The sequence below is a fragment of the Myotis yumanensis genome, unplaced genomic scaffold (assembly GCF_028538775.1).
Source record: "Myotis yumanensis isolate MYYU_CA2020_CCGP unplaced genomic scaffold, mMyoYum1.0.hap1 SCAF_16, whole genome shotgun sequence".
Lineage (NCBI taxonomy): Eukaryota > Metazoa > Chordata > Mammalia > Chiroptera > Vespertilionidae > Myotis > Myotis yumanensis.
Window position 1 is genome coordinate 29462242 of NW_027223767.1, and position 13145 is coordinate 29475386.

The 13145-nt window shown below is 45.4% G+C and overlaps 1 long non-coding RNA gene across 2 annotated transcripts; it reads left to right on the top strand.

Moving 5' to 3' along the window:
- Nucleotides 1–111: 111 nt before the first annotated feature.
- LOC138994795 (uncharacterized) lies at nt 112–8682 on the top strand. 2 transcript variants are annotated; one of them, XR_011468476.1, is made up of 4 exons: nt 112–179; nt 1409–1435; nt 6948–7003; nt 8439–8682. It is a non-coding gene; the product is annotated as an uncharacterized lncRNA (long non-coding RNA). The 2 variants fall into 2 exon arrangements; XR_011468475.1 differs by lacking the exons at nt 6948–7003; nt 8439–8682 and adding an exon at nt 1869–2747.
- The last annotated feature ends 4463 nt before the right edge of the window (nt 8683–13145 follow it).

Genomic DNA, 13145 nt, shown 5'->3' on the forward strand with positions numbered 1-13145 from the left:
ATGAACCTGCAGGCGAAGAATCCCGGAGTGGGCGGGGCCAAGGAGAGGTCAGGTGCCGAGCTGGCCCCGCCCCTCGCACAGCCTGGCGCAGGCGCAGTGCCGCTGGCCACTCCAGGGTCTGCGCGGAACCCTTAAAGGTGGAACGCGGGAGTCGGTGCCCTTTGCGAATCCGACCGACAGTAAGAAAACCATGGCGGTTTGGGAGCTGAGCCCAGGGTGGAGGGAGTATGGAGACACGGCTTCCGGGCGACGGGGCGCCCCGGAGTCCAGCCTCGGCACCTCAGCCACCTCAGGTCCTCTGAGCGGGGCCCTTGCTCGCAGGCACTGATTTTCGAGAGAGAACTCTCCACAGCAGCTCAGGTGGCCTCCTCGTGCTTCTCGAATGTTAGGATTTCAGACAAAACTGGTTCAGGAAAGGACCCCTCGGCAGGTGCCTTGGGGAAGAGGCGGGAAGGGGCGGTTTTGTTTTCCCGGCTGACATTTCACTTAAATGTCCGGGGACCACCCACAGCGTCCTCGGGTGCTCCCAGCCTGGCCTCCCGGCTGCAGGGCCGCCCGACTCCCCTGCCTTCATGGAGGGTCATGCTCTTCAGCCAGGGATGCCCACGGGGCCCAAGGCCTGAGACCAGAGCAGCTTTCCCCGAAATCTCCAGTGAAGGGGCCCAGGTGCACACTCCCAGCTCCACCGCAGGAAGCACTGAACTCAGGGTAACAGGCTGCCATTTGCAGGGCTTACAGAACGCCCAGGCACGCCTTGCTACACCCTTCCGCTGGGCCCGATTTTATTGTGATTACTCTTGTTATTAGATAAAGAAACGTAAAGTCGGGAGGGTGAAGGGACTTACTTAAGGTTCATGACAATAGCGGTGGAAGCTCGAGGTCAAACCCAAATTTAATGATGATAAAGCCCCATGTCATTTTTTGCTGCCCCTTAATTTAAGAAATGTTCACAGGAAGAATCTTGCTTGCATTTACTATTATATGGTTTTAAGATATGTGTGCTTGACAAAATTTCTCATGCATTATAACCCAAAGATGCTTTATCATCACTCCCAAACTGCCTATTCAGAACTCCCTTCAGTTCCCAGAAAAAATGTTTAAACATTCTTTATTTTTATTTTTTAAAAATATATTTTATTGATTTTTCACAGAGAGGAAGGGAGAGAGATAGAGAGTTAGAAACATCGATGAGAGAGAAACATCGATCAGCTGCCTCCTGCACATCCCCCACTGGGGATGTCCCCCCAACCCAGGCACATGCCCTTGACCGGAATTGAACCTGGGACCTTTCAGTCCGCAGGCCAACGCTCTATCCACTGAGCCAAACCGGTTTTGGCTGTTTAAACGTTCTTTAATGCATTGTAGAAACATTATTCCATTTAAGTGCTGTCCAATTTTACTTTCACAGAGCCCCAGAAGTATAGTGAATTACCAGGTATGTGCCTCAATTCAACCATCATTCTTTTTTCATGGACCATTTTATTATTATTAGCCATGACTTTTAAAAAAAATCTTTATTATTAAAAGTATATCCTCCTTCCCCCCCCATTGACCCCTTTCAGTCCTCCCCCGCCCCCCACCCCAGGCCTTTACCACACTATTGTCTCTGTCCATGGGTTATGCATATATACATGCAAGGTCTTTGGTTGATGTCTTCCCACCTACCCAATCTCTCATGGACCATTTTAATTCCTCTGAATGAATGAGTGAGGCTTAGATTTCCAAAACTTTTCATGTTATAATTATGTCTTCATAAGCCTCTCTGATTGACTTCATAATCTGGCTTTTTACTGACCTTGCTGCCTATTCTTATCCATGTTCCTTTCCTCATTGTCTTCACCTTTACTGAATCTGAGAACTCTCCTCAGATGTGACTCAGGTTGACCACCTTCACTTGTGTACCCTGCTCACCACCTTCTTCAATCCTGTTGCTGAAAAGATGATCAGCAGACATTAATTTGCAGACTCCGATCTACCTCGTTCAAGCCTGTAGCCATTTCACACAGCCACTCAGATGTTACAGGTACTCGAAAGATCAGGAAACAGTTACTTGGTATCCGTTGTAATACATTTCTTCCCCTCTCAATTGGACATTAAGACCTATTCATTGCATAAGCTTTAGGTTTTGAGATTTTCACAACATAAAGCCCATCACTGACAGAGTAATGAAGGAAATGTTCCACATGTTAATATATAGTTGAGAAAAGAGGGCATTTTAGATTTCTTTTTTTTAATTCAGGGCCTTAATTATTAGTGATTATTTGTACCTTTATATTTTTGGCAAGTACACATGATTAAACTCTTTATAAATTCAGAAAATGAATAATGTCTTAAAATCAAGGACAGCCCTAAGGCATCAGAGAGATTGTTTTTTTTTTCAGTATCATGAAGGAAAATGGTTGCCAGCAAGCAGTGTGGCCAGGTTATCCAAGGAGACAACTGTCTCTGCTCCCCAGGGACCAGCTTCGGAAGCTTCCTTGTTGTCCAGAGCTGCTTCACTGATTCACTGTACAGGCTGGCCTTCCCTGCAGCAGTCAGCATTTAAAAATTTGTCTTCAGCCCTGCTTGTCAGCAGTCAGCTTCAGTTGGAAAAAGTAATTTCATTTTCATATTTGCTCATTTCATTCATTCACTCAATCAAAGGACCGTCAATCTCCCATCATATACCAAGAACTGTGTTTGGTTCTGGAGATGAAAAAATAAGATGATGGTTCCTTCTAGCACTTGAAGAGCTTACAGACTAGTGATAGAGGAAGATGTACCAATAACTCAATAAAAATAATGCTTTGACTTTATTTGTATTATTGGAATTTTATAAATCCATTCATATACACGAAGTGCTCACATAACCATGCTGGTATGTTCTGCAACTTTTAAGTGAAATGATGTAAAACAAAAACAATTTTACCATATAGATTAATTAATAAAATAAGAGTTAAGTTCCTGTGGACATTATAACGCAACAAAATGATGTTGAATTTGAGGACCTGCGGTACATTAAAAATTGAAATACATCTTTAAGGAAAGTCTAGGGATATGAGAAATCCACATGAATGTGTAAGTTATTTAGAGAGTTAACACTGAAGATTTACATTCTGAAAACAGCTTTGAACCTTAGATGCAGATGAACTTTGCTTTAGTTGCTTATAAAATTTATGCAGAGGTATCTTCTAACAGGGGTCAGTAACTTGGGGAGGGGAGTGCTGCAAATTAAGATCCTACCTTGGTGGCAGGTCAATTTTTTCTGTTCTTCAGGTTATAGTCTGAAATAGGAGCTACAGGATGGGATGACTAAAACAATTTACTGCCTTTGGGTACCCGTAACCCTATATTGGTATATGCATGGCTTTCTAAGTTGTTCCATCATCATTTTCACCACCAGAGTTCAGTGCAACTTTTCAGTTAGCCAGGGCCCCTAGGAATGGTGCCGAAAAGTACTGTGGCTTAAAAAATAATACTTATAGTTTACTATGAACTTATTGCTTAAAATGTATCCTATTTAATATTCACAATCACTATGAAATTCATAAATTTCAGGTGTATTAAAAATAAGTCTCTGTGTCAGATTTGCGATATTCTTTTTTTTCCAGATGAAATCTTTATTGTTCAGATTATTACAGTTGTTCCTCTTTTCCCCCCATAGCTCTCCTCCACCCAGTTCCCACCCCACCCTCCGCCCCTTCCTGTACCCCCACACCCCTTTCCCCCCCCAGAATTGTTAGTCCACTCCCTTTCTATGCCCCTGGTTCTATTATATTCACCAGTTTACTCTGTTCATCAGATTTTTTATTCACTTGATTTTTAGATCCACTTATTGATAGATATGTATTTGCTGTTCATAATTTTTATCTTTACCTTTTTCTTCTTGCTCTTCTTAAAGAATACCTGTCAGCATTTCATATAATACTGGTTTGGTGGTGATGAACTCCTTTAGCTTTTTCTTATCTATGAAGCTCTTTATCTGACTTTCAATTCTGCATGATAACTTTGCTGGATAAAGTAATCTTGATTGTAGGTTCTTGGCATTCATCACTTTGAATATTTCTTGCCACTCCCTTCTGGCCTGCATAGTTTCTGTTGAGAAATCAGCTGACAATCGTATGGGTATTCCCTTGTAGGTGACTGACTGTTTTTCTCTTGCTGCTTTTAAGATTCCCTCTTTGTCTTTTGCCCTTGGCATTTTAATTATGATGTATCTTGGTGGGTCCTTGTTGGATTACTTTTGTTTGGGGTTCTCTGTGCATCTTGGACTTGTTAATCTATTTCTTTCACCAGGAAGGGAAAGTTTTCTGTCATTATGTCTTCAAATAGGTTTTTAATATCTTGCCCTCTCTCTTCTTCTGGCACCCCTATAATTCGGATGTTGGTACGCTTGAAGCTGTCCCAGAGGCTCCTTACACTATCTTCGTATTTTTGGATTCTTTTTGCTTTTCTGGTTGGGTGTTTTTTGCTTCTTCGTATTTCAAATCTTTGACTTGATTCTGGAGATCTTCTTGTCTGTTGTTGGATCCCTGTATATTATTCTTTATTTCAGTCAGTGTATGCTTACTTTCTAGTTGGTCTTTTTTCATATCCTCTTACTAAATTTATAGGCGGTTTCTAGAAAATTCTTGAAAAACCTTATAACCGTGATTTTGAACTCTATATCCAGTCGTTTGCTTTCCTTCATTTCTGTCATTTGTGACCTGTTTCTTTGTCTCCGCATTTTTTATGCTGCCCTGTGTTGGTAGAGTGGCTTTGTGTGCTAGGTGTCCTATAGGGCCCAGTGGCTCAGCCTCCCCAATTACCTGAGGTGGACACTCTTGGTGCACCCCCTTGTGGGCTTTGTGCACAGTCTTGTTGTAGTTAAGCCTTGATTGTTGTAGGTATCACTGGGAGGAACTGACCTCCAGACCAATTAGCTGTGAGAATCAGCTGTGCCTACGGTGGGAGAACTTCTGTGCTGAAGACACCCTTCTGGGGCAAGACTTGCTTCAGTGGGGCTTTGGTGCTCACTGAGTCTGCCTCCTGAGTGTGTTCCTTATGGATCTGAGGAGTTGTAATCTGGATGGTCCCACTCTGACCACTGGGTACACTGGCTCTTGGATCTAAGGAGGTGCTAATTTAGCCTCTGCCTGAGGCTACCCAGCAGGAGCTATGAAGATATCTGCAGATTCCCCTTTCTTTTTCTTTTCTTTTTTTTTTTTTTTAATATATTTTATTGATTTTTTACAGAGAGGAAGGGAGAGAGATAGAGAGTCAGAAACATCGATGAGAGAGAAACATCGACCAGCTGCCTCCTGTACATCTCCTACTGGGGATGTGCCCACAACCCAGGTACATGCCCTTGACCGGAATCGAACCCGGGACCCCTCAGTCCGCAGGCCGACGCTCTATCCACTGAGCCAAACCGGCTTCGGCAGATTCCCCTTTCTTGATTGGAGTTTGGAGGTGCCCAGATGAGTCCCAGATGTGAAGCAATGCAAGCTGCTGTTGGGCCTCGGGCTTTCTCTTGGAAGTTCTGGGTCTGTCTGGCCCAACAGCAGTTTATTAGGTACTTTTCAGATTGCAAAGGGCCAGGGCATTCATATGCAAAAGCCTCTGCAGCAGCTTGGGTGGGGCGGGGTCTCAGGGAATCAACAGGGTGGAGCAAGCAGCTATGGCTGATCCTCAGCCCTGCCCTAAGGGCCCCCCCAGCACTGAGTCTCAGTGTCCTGGTAATTGCTTGCAGACACCCCTGAGAGAAAGCCGCCCTCGAGTTCTGAGTTCTGCCTGCTGCCAGACAGTCCAGGTTCTCCCTGTATGAGTCTAGGTCCCCAGAGACTCACCTGGAACTGGAGTTCAAAGCAGTCGGGGGCTTGTGACTCCCTCCCGCCAGCCCTTGCCTGTGTGCCTCTGTACCTCTGCACTTTACCTCCGTACCTCCTCTGAGTCTCAGTGTGCTTTTCTCTTTTTTTCAAGTTGTAGTATTTCCACTCAGCCAGCCTTCCTGTGGTTCTGGATGATGTCCTTTTTGTCTTTTAGTTGTTTTTTGAATTTGTTGTGGGAGGCAGCAATTTCCAGTGTTTAACTATGCCGTCATCTTGGTTTCTCCAGATTTGTGATATTCTGATGTCTATGTCTTTTGTCCTATGGTTCATCTTGGCATCAGACATAGGGCAGTTCAACATGAGGCCCTTGCCCTAAACAGCTCCCAGTGCTAACTAAGAACTGGCAATTTACTACATTGTTTTCAGTGATTGTTCAAAAGGAATCATCAAGGTAAACTTTGTGGATTTTCTTTGGCTCACTCCGTGGTTGGCAAACTGCAGCTCACGAGCCACATGTGGCTCTTTGGCCCCTTGAGTGTGGCTCTTCCACAAAATACCACGTGTGGGTGTGCATTTACAGTGCGATTGAAACTTTGTGGCCCATGTGCAAAAGTCGGTTTTGGGCCTGGGCGAGTCTATTTTGAAGAAGTACTGTTGATATTTGGTTCTGTTGACTAATTAGTTTGCCGACCACTGAACTAACTAGACTCCTTTCAACATTGAAATTCTAGACTTTAGAGACAAGAATAGACCTGGGATGTGGGGAGGAGATGTGAGAGGCCTGTAAGTGGAAGTATCTGAGTATTGGACTGCCAGCTAGAATTCATAATAATTTCATAGACTTGGGTGATGGTGTCCATAATTTTCTCCAGTATTTGTATGGTACTTATAAAAACAATTGTTTATATCTAGTAATTCATCTGCAAGTCTTACTTGATTTTGAAGCTGCAGAACACCTCAACTGATAGCTGGGATTATTGGAATTTAGTTTTTATTTCTAATAACAAAACATTTTGAAGTCTACATTGAGACTCTGGGAAGGACCTTTACTTCAAAATCCTTACAGCTTCGGGATCTTTCTGACCTTGAAGAAAGGGAAAATGAAGGTATTGTGGTTGCATCACTTCAGAAGCAAAGCTGAAGTTCTGTGCTTTACAGGTAGTGTCATCCTGAGTGCAGGAGTCTCGGAGTTGGCATGGCCGAGGAGCGTTTGGGTAAGCTGGAGGAGGGTCTGTTTCTGGAATGTGTTGGAGTAGTGGGGACCTCTCCTTTTTTCTTTCATTTAAAACTCATCTTTTCGGATACATCATCAAGCTCTCCCCTTGTTAAACCACTAACTCTCTGAGCAGAATTTTTCTGCCTTTCAACACCGGTTTTTTGCCTGTTTGTTTTTGTTTTTTAATTTTAGGCAATACCTGAAAGAACCTTTAACTTTAAAATTTTAGAGATGACTTCCTGCTAGGATGCTTAGGAGGAGGGAAATTTTGGTTAAGATTTTGCTTTAAATACTGATCTCGTGTACCCTTCCATTAAAATTATCTTCCAAAGATTTAAATAAACTCTCATGAAAATATTCAATCCTTTGCCTCTTATAGAGGGGCTTGAGGAGAAAGAGTCAAATGTAAATAGGATATTCTGATCAGTACTGAGTTTTTTCCTAAAATCTATAGCACTTTGGCTTAGGGTTTTAAGTCAGAGGCAGGGCTGTTTGTAGATGGAGTGGATTAACTGCTGCCCTGGCCTGCTTGGGTTGCATAAGTTCCTCCCTCCGCCACCCCACGCCCCCCCACCCCCGGCAATACCCTCGTGATCTCTTGGCATCAAAGGGTCAGGAGGGGGACACCTTTGGGTGCTCCCCTGCCTTCCTCTCCAAGCTGGAAAGGGAGACAAGGAGGGAGGCCCTGATGAGATATATGCCACAGTACAGAGCCACCTGGGCTACCTTTAGTACCCCCCACACCCCCATCCTGTCCCAACCTCACTGCATGCCCTATAGTGGTCCCTTCATGGGCTCAGTCTCTTCTAGGCTCCTTGGAGACATAGCTCCCTTGACTGACCATGCTCCACCCATTGTTAGTTCTGGTCAAATAGCCAGAGGGAAGAAAAATCTGAAGATGATCCAGAGGGACCTCAGCAATTCCGATGCGCCTTCTCCCTGCACCCATTTCTGCAGGCCTGCACCTCCTGCCTGGCCCCAGCACCTCCCCACTCAGCTCTCCCTTTTTCCTTGCCTACACTCCCATCGGAGGGGCCAGCAGGGGCAGACCACTCAAGCAGCCCCAGCTCCAGCTCTGTGCCCCACATGGTAGATGCCCATGTGCTGGACACACGGGGAGAGGTGCTCTGCTCCAGGCACCTAGGCAACAGCCGGGGCAAGTGGGCTGTTGCCCAGGCTGAGGTGGTGCCCAAGATGGGGCTAAGCTTGCCCAAGGGTAGTAGCCAGAGGAAGCCCCCCACCCTCACCCCCATCCCCAGCCCCCATCAGGTAAATGTGTATATGTGGATATGCTTTGGAAGTAAAAACTTTCTAGGGGTGGTTTAACATATTCCAAAAGCACATAAGGAAATGTGATAGGTGGATTTGTCCTGATGTACTGTCAGGGGAAGTTATTCTGATACTAGTAGCCCATCCTGCGATATCATGTGCAGTAGTCCACCTGCTGCTTCTGCGGGCGCCAGGGGGAACCGAGGTGCACCACCGGGAGCTGCGAAGCTTCCACAGGAGGCTGAATCGAGCCACCAGCGCTCACAGGAGCCGGGAGGGACCCGCGCCAATTCTGCGGGAGGCCAGAGGGAGCCGTGCTGCTTCCACGGGATGCGGGCCCACCGTCTCCTCTTCAGGCTTGTGCTCCATTGCGGAGGCTGCCAGCCAGCTCCCCCAACCTCCCGTCCTTGTCTGTGTCCGCTCTGGCTCCAGGGGGCCGGCCCAAGTCCAGCACGACGGCTTGCCAGCCCTCCTGTCTCTGTCTCCATATTAGCCCAGGCCTCACCTGTGCGCACAACCTCCTGGTGTATGGTCATGACCTGTTATGGTGTCCTGGCCTAATTTGCATATTTCCCCTCTCTCTCTCTCTCTCTCTCTCTCTCTATATATATATATATATATATATATCCTATATAATAAAAATCTAATATGCAAATTGTCTTCTTGACCAGAAGTTCAACCAGGGGGTGGGGCCAGCTGGTTACCTACCATAACCTACTTTTAGTTAAAAAGTTTTAATTTCAAACCATTCTTTGTGGTTACTTCAAGTCAGCGTGGCTTAGTTTGTTGAACTTTGTCCCATGCATCAGGAGGTGAGGGCAAATGCCCAGTTTCAAATTCAATTCTAGTAGGAGGGCAGGCGGTAGGCAGCTAGTATCTCTCTCTCTCTCTCTCTCTCTCTCTCTTTCCCTCTCTCTCCCTTTTCCTTCCTCTCTCTGAAATCCAGAACTAAAATAAATAATCAAGCATTTTTATTAAAAACACAACAAAAACCCCTTCCTAACTGTTGGCGAGCTATCAAGGAGTTGCTGGAGATAAAGAAGATTGTGTGAGCAGTAACTGCCTACGACTTCCCTCCTCAGGACTTTATTTCAGTGACCTGGTGGGGTCACTGCTCCATTCACTTGTCCTGCCTCAGCCTCTGTGGACCCCACTGCGGGTCATGTGTGTGTTCCTCCGCTCCCTCCAGCTCAGCCCAGCACCAAACCTACCTACTTCCTTCTGTGTCCAACACAGATCCTTCGACGCATGATTCCAAGTGAATGTACTGGTTCCTCTACTCCTGCAAAGAGAGGAGAGTCATTACTACATCACATTAAGTCAGTGAGAGTTAAATGCCTGAGTGAGTGAAAGAAATTCTGAGTGAATAAGACTTAATAATAGACCTAAATGACCACAGATAACTGCTGGTGGCTTAGCAATATGAGATGCAGAATGGTGCCAACCACTCACAGGACAATAGCACAACATCCCCTAGTGGAGCAGTGGGACTGGGAAACAGGACAGCATGTTTTGTGGCAGGAGAAACAAGGGAAACGCAGAATTCATATTTATCTGTTTTCTAGGAGGGCTTTTTCTGGAGAAAGCAGCCACCTTGGCTAAGGGATACATTTAGACCGCTCAATGCCACATACAAGCAAAACATGGCACAGAAGCTACATGACAAGGATTGTCTAATGAGGATGAGATTTTCTATAAGAATAAAGGGTAAATGGGGACAATTTGGAATTCTTTTCTGAAATGGTTAGGTGGGGTTCTAGGCAGAGTGTAAGGGCCTCCAATTCCTATGTGGTTAATTAGTTTGCGGATGCTGTTCTCTTGGTGCCTGCCCAAGTGACCTCCCAAAGTTCCTTACTGAGAATGAAAGCAAGTGTTTTTCTCTGTGTTGACCAGTGAGCCAGCAAATACATAGTGTGCTTAAGGCACAGCCTGGGAATGGGGATCAGTGAGTGTGGGGAATCCAGGAGGTGAGGAGAAACAAATGGGACCGTCCTGGAGACTCATTTCCTGTCCCCTTTCAGTAGCTCACCAGATCGCTAGCTCAGCAGGTACCAGCAAGTAATGGAAAAATAGTCCCCTTTTCCAATGAGATAATTTCTTTCATCCAACAGCTTTCATGTTGGTGGTATAGATGTCCCTGCCTCACCTTCCCTATAAGCGTGATGCATTCCATGCAGGCTCCCTATCCACAGGACCTGTAGCCATGGGACACATGGTCCAACTAAGTCTGGCCTAATCCTCTTCTATGGAAGCACCGGGAGGTGGCTGAGGTGGGGACCTAGATGATGCAGGGCGGAAGGGACAGCAGTCATAGGAGGTAGCTGCTGCCAGCTCCTCCCCTACATCCCCCCCCCCCCCCCCCCCCCCCAAACCAGACCCTGAGCTCCTGGGGCCATTAGGCAGTGATGGCGAACCTTTTGAGCTCTGTGTGTCAGCATTTTGAAAAACCCTAAATAACTCTGGTGCCAGATCACATATAGAAATATTTTGATATTTGCAACCATAGTAAAACAAAGATTTATATTTTTGATATTTGTTTGGTATGTTTAAATGCCATTTAACAAAGAAAAATCAACCAAAAGAATGAGTTCTTGTGTCATAGGTGCGCCTCACTGCCATAAGGGGCTCCATGGCACAGATCCAAATAGTGTGTGTTGTACGTTGACCACAGAAGGAGAAGAGGGGAAGATGGTGAGGAAGAGGAGGGGAGGATGAGGAAGAGGCCAACGCGGCCAGTGACTGCAGGGAAAGCAGCTTCAGGAGGCACAGCGCCTACAGGTACCCACCCAGCCCATGGCTGAGGGCTCCTGCCCACCACCTCTGCCCTCACCGGAGTTCTCCCAAACCCGAACCCCAACCTCCACTCCCCCGACTGAAGGGAAATGCCAGGGCACATCGAGTGACACTCACACACAACAAAAACACAGCACAACAGAAAAGCACACCTACATCTACCAGAGGACAGAGGCAAATTGTTCATGGAGGTTGCATTGTTGTAGTTTGCAGGCCACATACTGGCTCGCTCTTTCTCTGCCCCCAGCCCTCCCATTTTCCTCTTTAATGCTGTTCTCTTGGTGCCTGCCCAAGTTACCTCCCAAAGTTCCTTACTGAGAATGAAAACAAGTGTTTTTCTCTGTGTTGGCCAGTGAGCTGGCAAATACATAGTGTGTTTAAGGCACAGCCTGGGAATGAATCAGGTGAATTATCACATTTGTTTTGGCTTTGCTTGCAGTGTCTCCATGAGGCAGGACCAAAACTTTGGCACATGGATCCACTGCATTCATTTTTTCTCCCCTTGTGTTGGTTTGGTATTTTGGGATGAAAGAAGCCTCTTGTTTTGCAAACCTCTCTGTGTTTCTAATGTGGTTTCCTTTAGGTTTTTATTATGTATCTGTTCTTTAAAAGGGACTTAAGGATTTAGAGAGGTTGTCTCCCTCCCTGTTCCCTCTTTTTCTCTCTCCCTCTCCCTCACTCTCTCCCTCTCCCTCTCTCCTCTTTCTTACACACACACACACACACACACACACACACACTCCCCTTTGCACGCCTAGCTGTGTGTTTTTAAAATTATGTTGAGGAAATGGATCAGTTTGGGTTATGTCAACCTAAGAAATATTCAAACCTGTAAGAATTTTTGTGAGTTTGTTTGAGCCAAACTGACAATTGCTGGGAAGCAAAATTTCAAAGGATTGAGAAAATGCTCCAGAGAATGGCAGTTTTGCACCTTATTTGATACATTACAATCCAAATAAGAGTTACATGGGTTAAATCCATTGGTGATAGAATAAAAAGTAAAATGATAGACACATACTTTTTTTAAAAAAATATATTTTATTAATTTTTTAAATATATATTTTTAATTGATTTTTTACAGAGAGGAAGGGAGAGAGATAGAGAGTCAGAAACATCGATGAGAGAGAAACATCGCTCAACTGCCTCCTGCACATCTCCCACTGGGGATGTGCCCGCAACCCAGGTACATGCCCCTGACCTGAATCGAACCCGGGACCCTTTAGTCCGCAGGCCGACGCTCTATCCACTGAGCCAAACCGGTTTCGGCATATTTTATTAATTTTGTACAGAGTGGAAGGGAGAGGGATAGAGAGTTAGAAACATCGATGAGAGAGAAACATTGATCAGCTGCCTCCTGCACACTCCCTACTGGGTATGTGCCCACAACTAAGGTACAGGCCCTTGACCAGAATCAAACCTGGGACCTTTCAGTCCGCAGGCCGACGCTCCATTCACTGAGCCAAACCTGTTAGAGCGGCACATATTTCTTTTACATAGGTGGGTACAAGATAGTTAATAGTCAGCAACTAATTCAATAACAGTGAGGGCATTTGTGGTCTCCCTTCTAATGTGGTACCTGTGCTTTGAGGGGTCTAGAAAAAGGAAATTATTTTGAGATTCCAAAGGAATGTTATGGTAGATGCAAAAAGACAACATACAGGCTTAGGAAGGTGAAAATTGAACTTAGTCAGGTAAGATTCTAGCCTAGAACATGACTACTGCTTTTAGTTTTAAATTCAGCCCTAGCCAGTTTGGCTCTGGGATAGAGTGCTGACTGGTGGACTGAAGGGTCCGGGTTTCATTCCCGGTCAGGGCACCTGTCCATATTGTAGGCAACTAATCAATGGTTCTCTCTTATCCTTGATGTTCCTCTCTCCCTCTCCTCCCTCTCTGTCTGAAATCAATAAAAATATATATTTTTTAAACAGTTTTAATTTCAGATCATCCTTTGTGGTTATTTTAAGTCTCTGAGTTAGTAAGGCTGCCACACAGGCACGGGAAGAAGACCATGGCCCCAGCACCGCTCGGTATACAATGTTTCATTTTAGCTCGCCATTGTACACTCAATCTTTAACTTA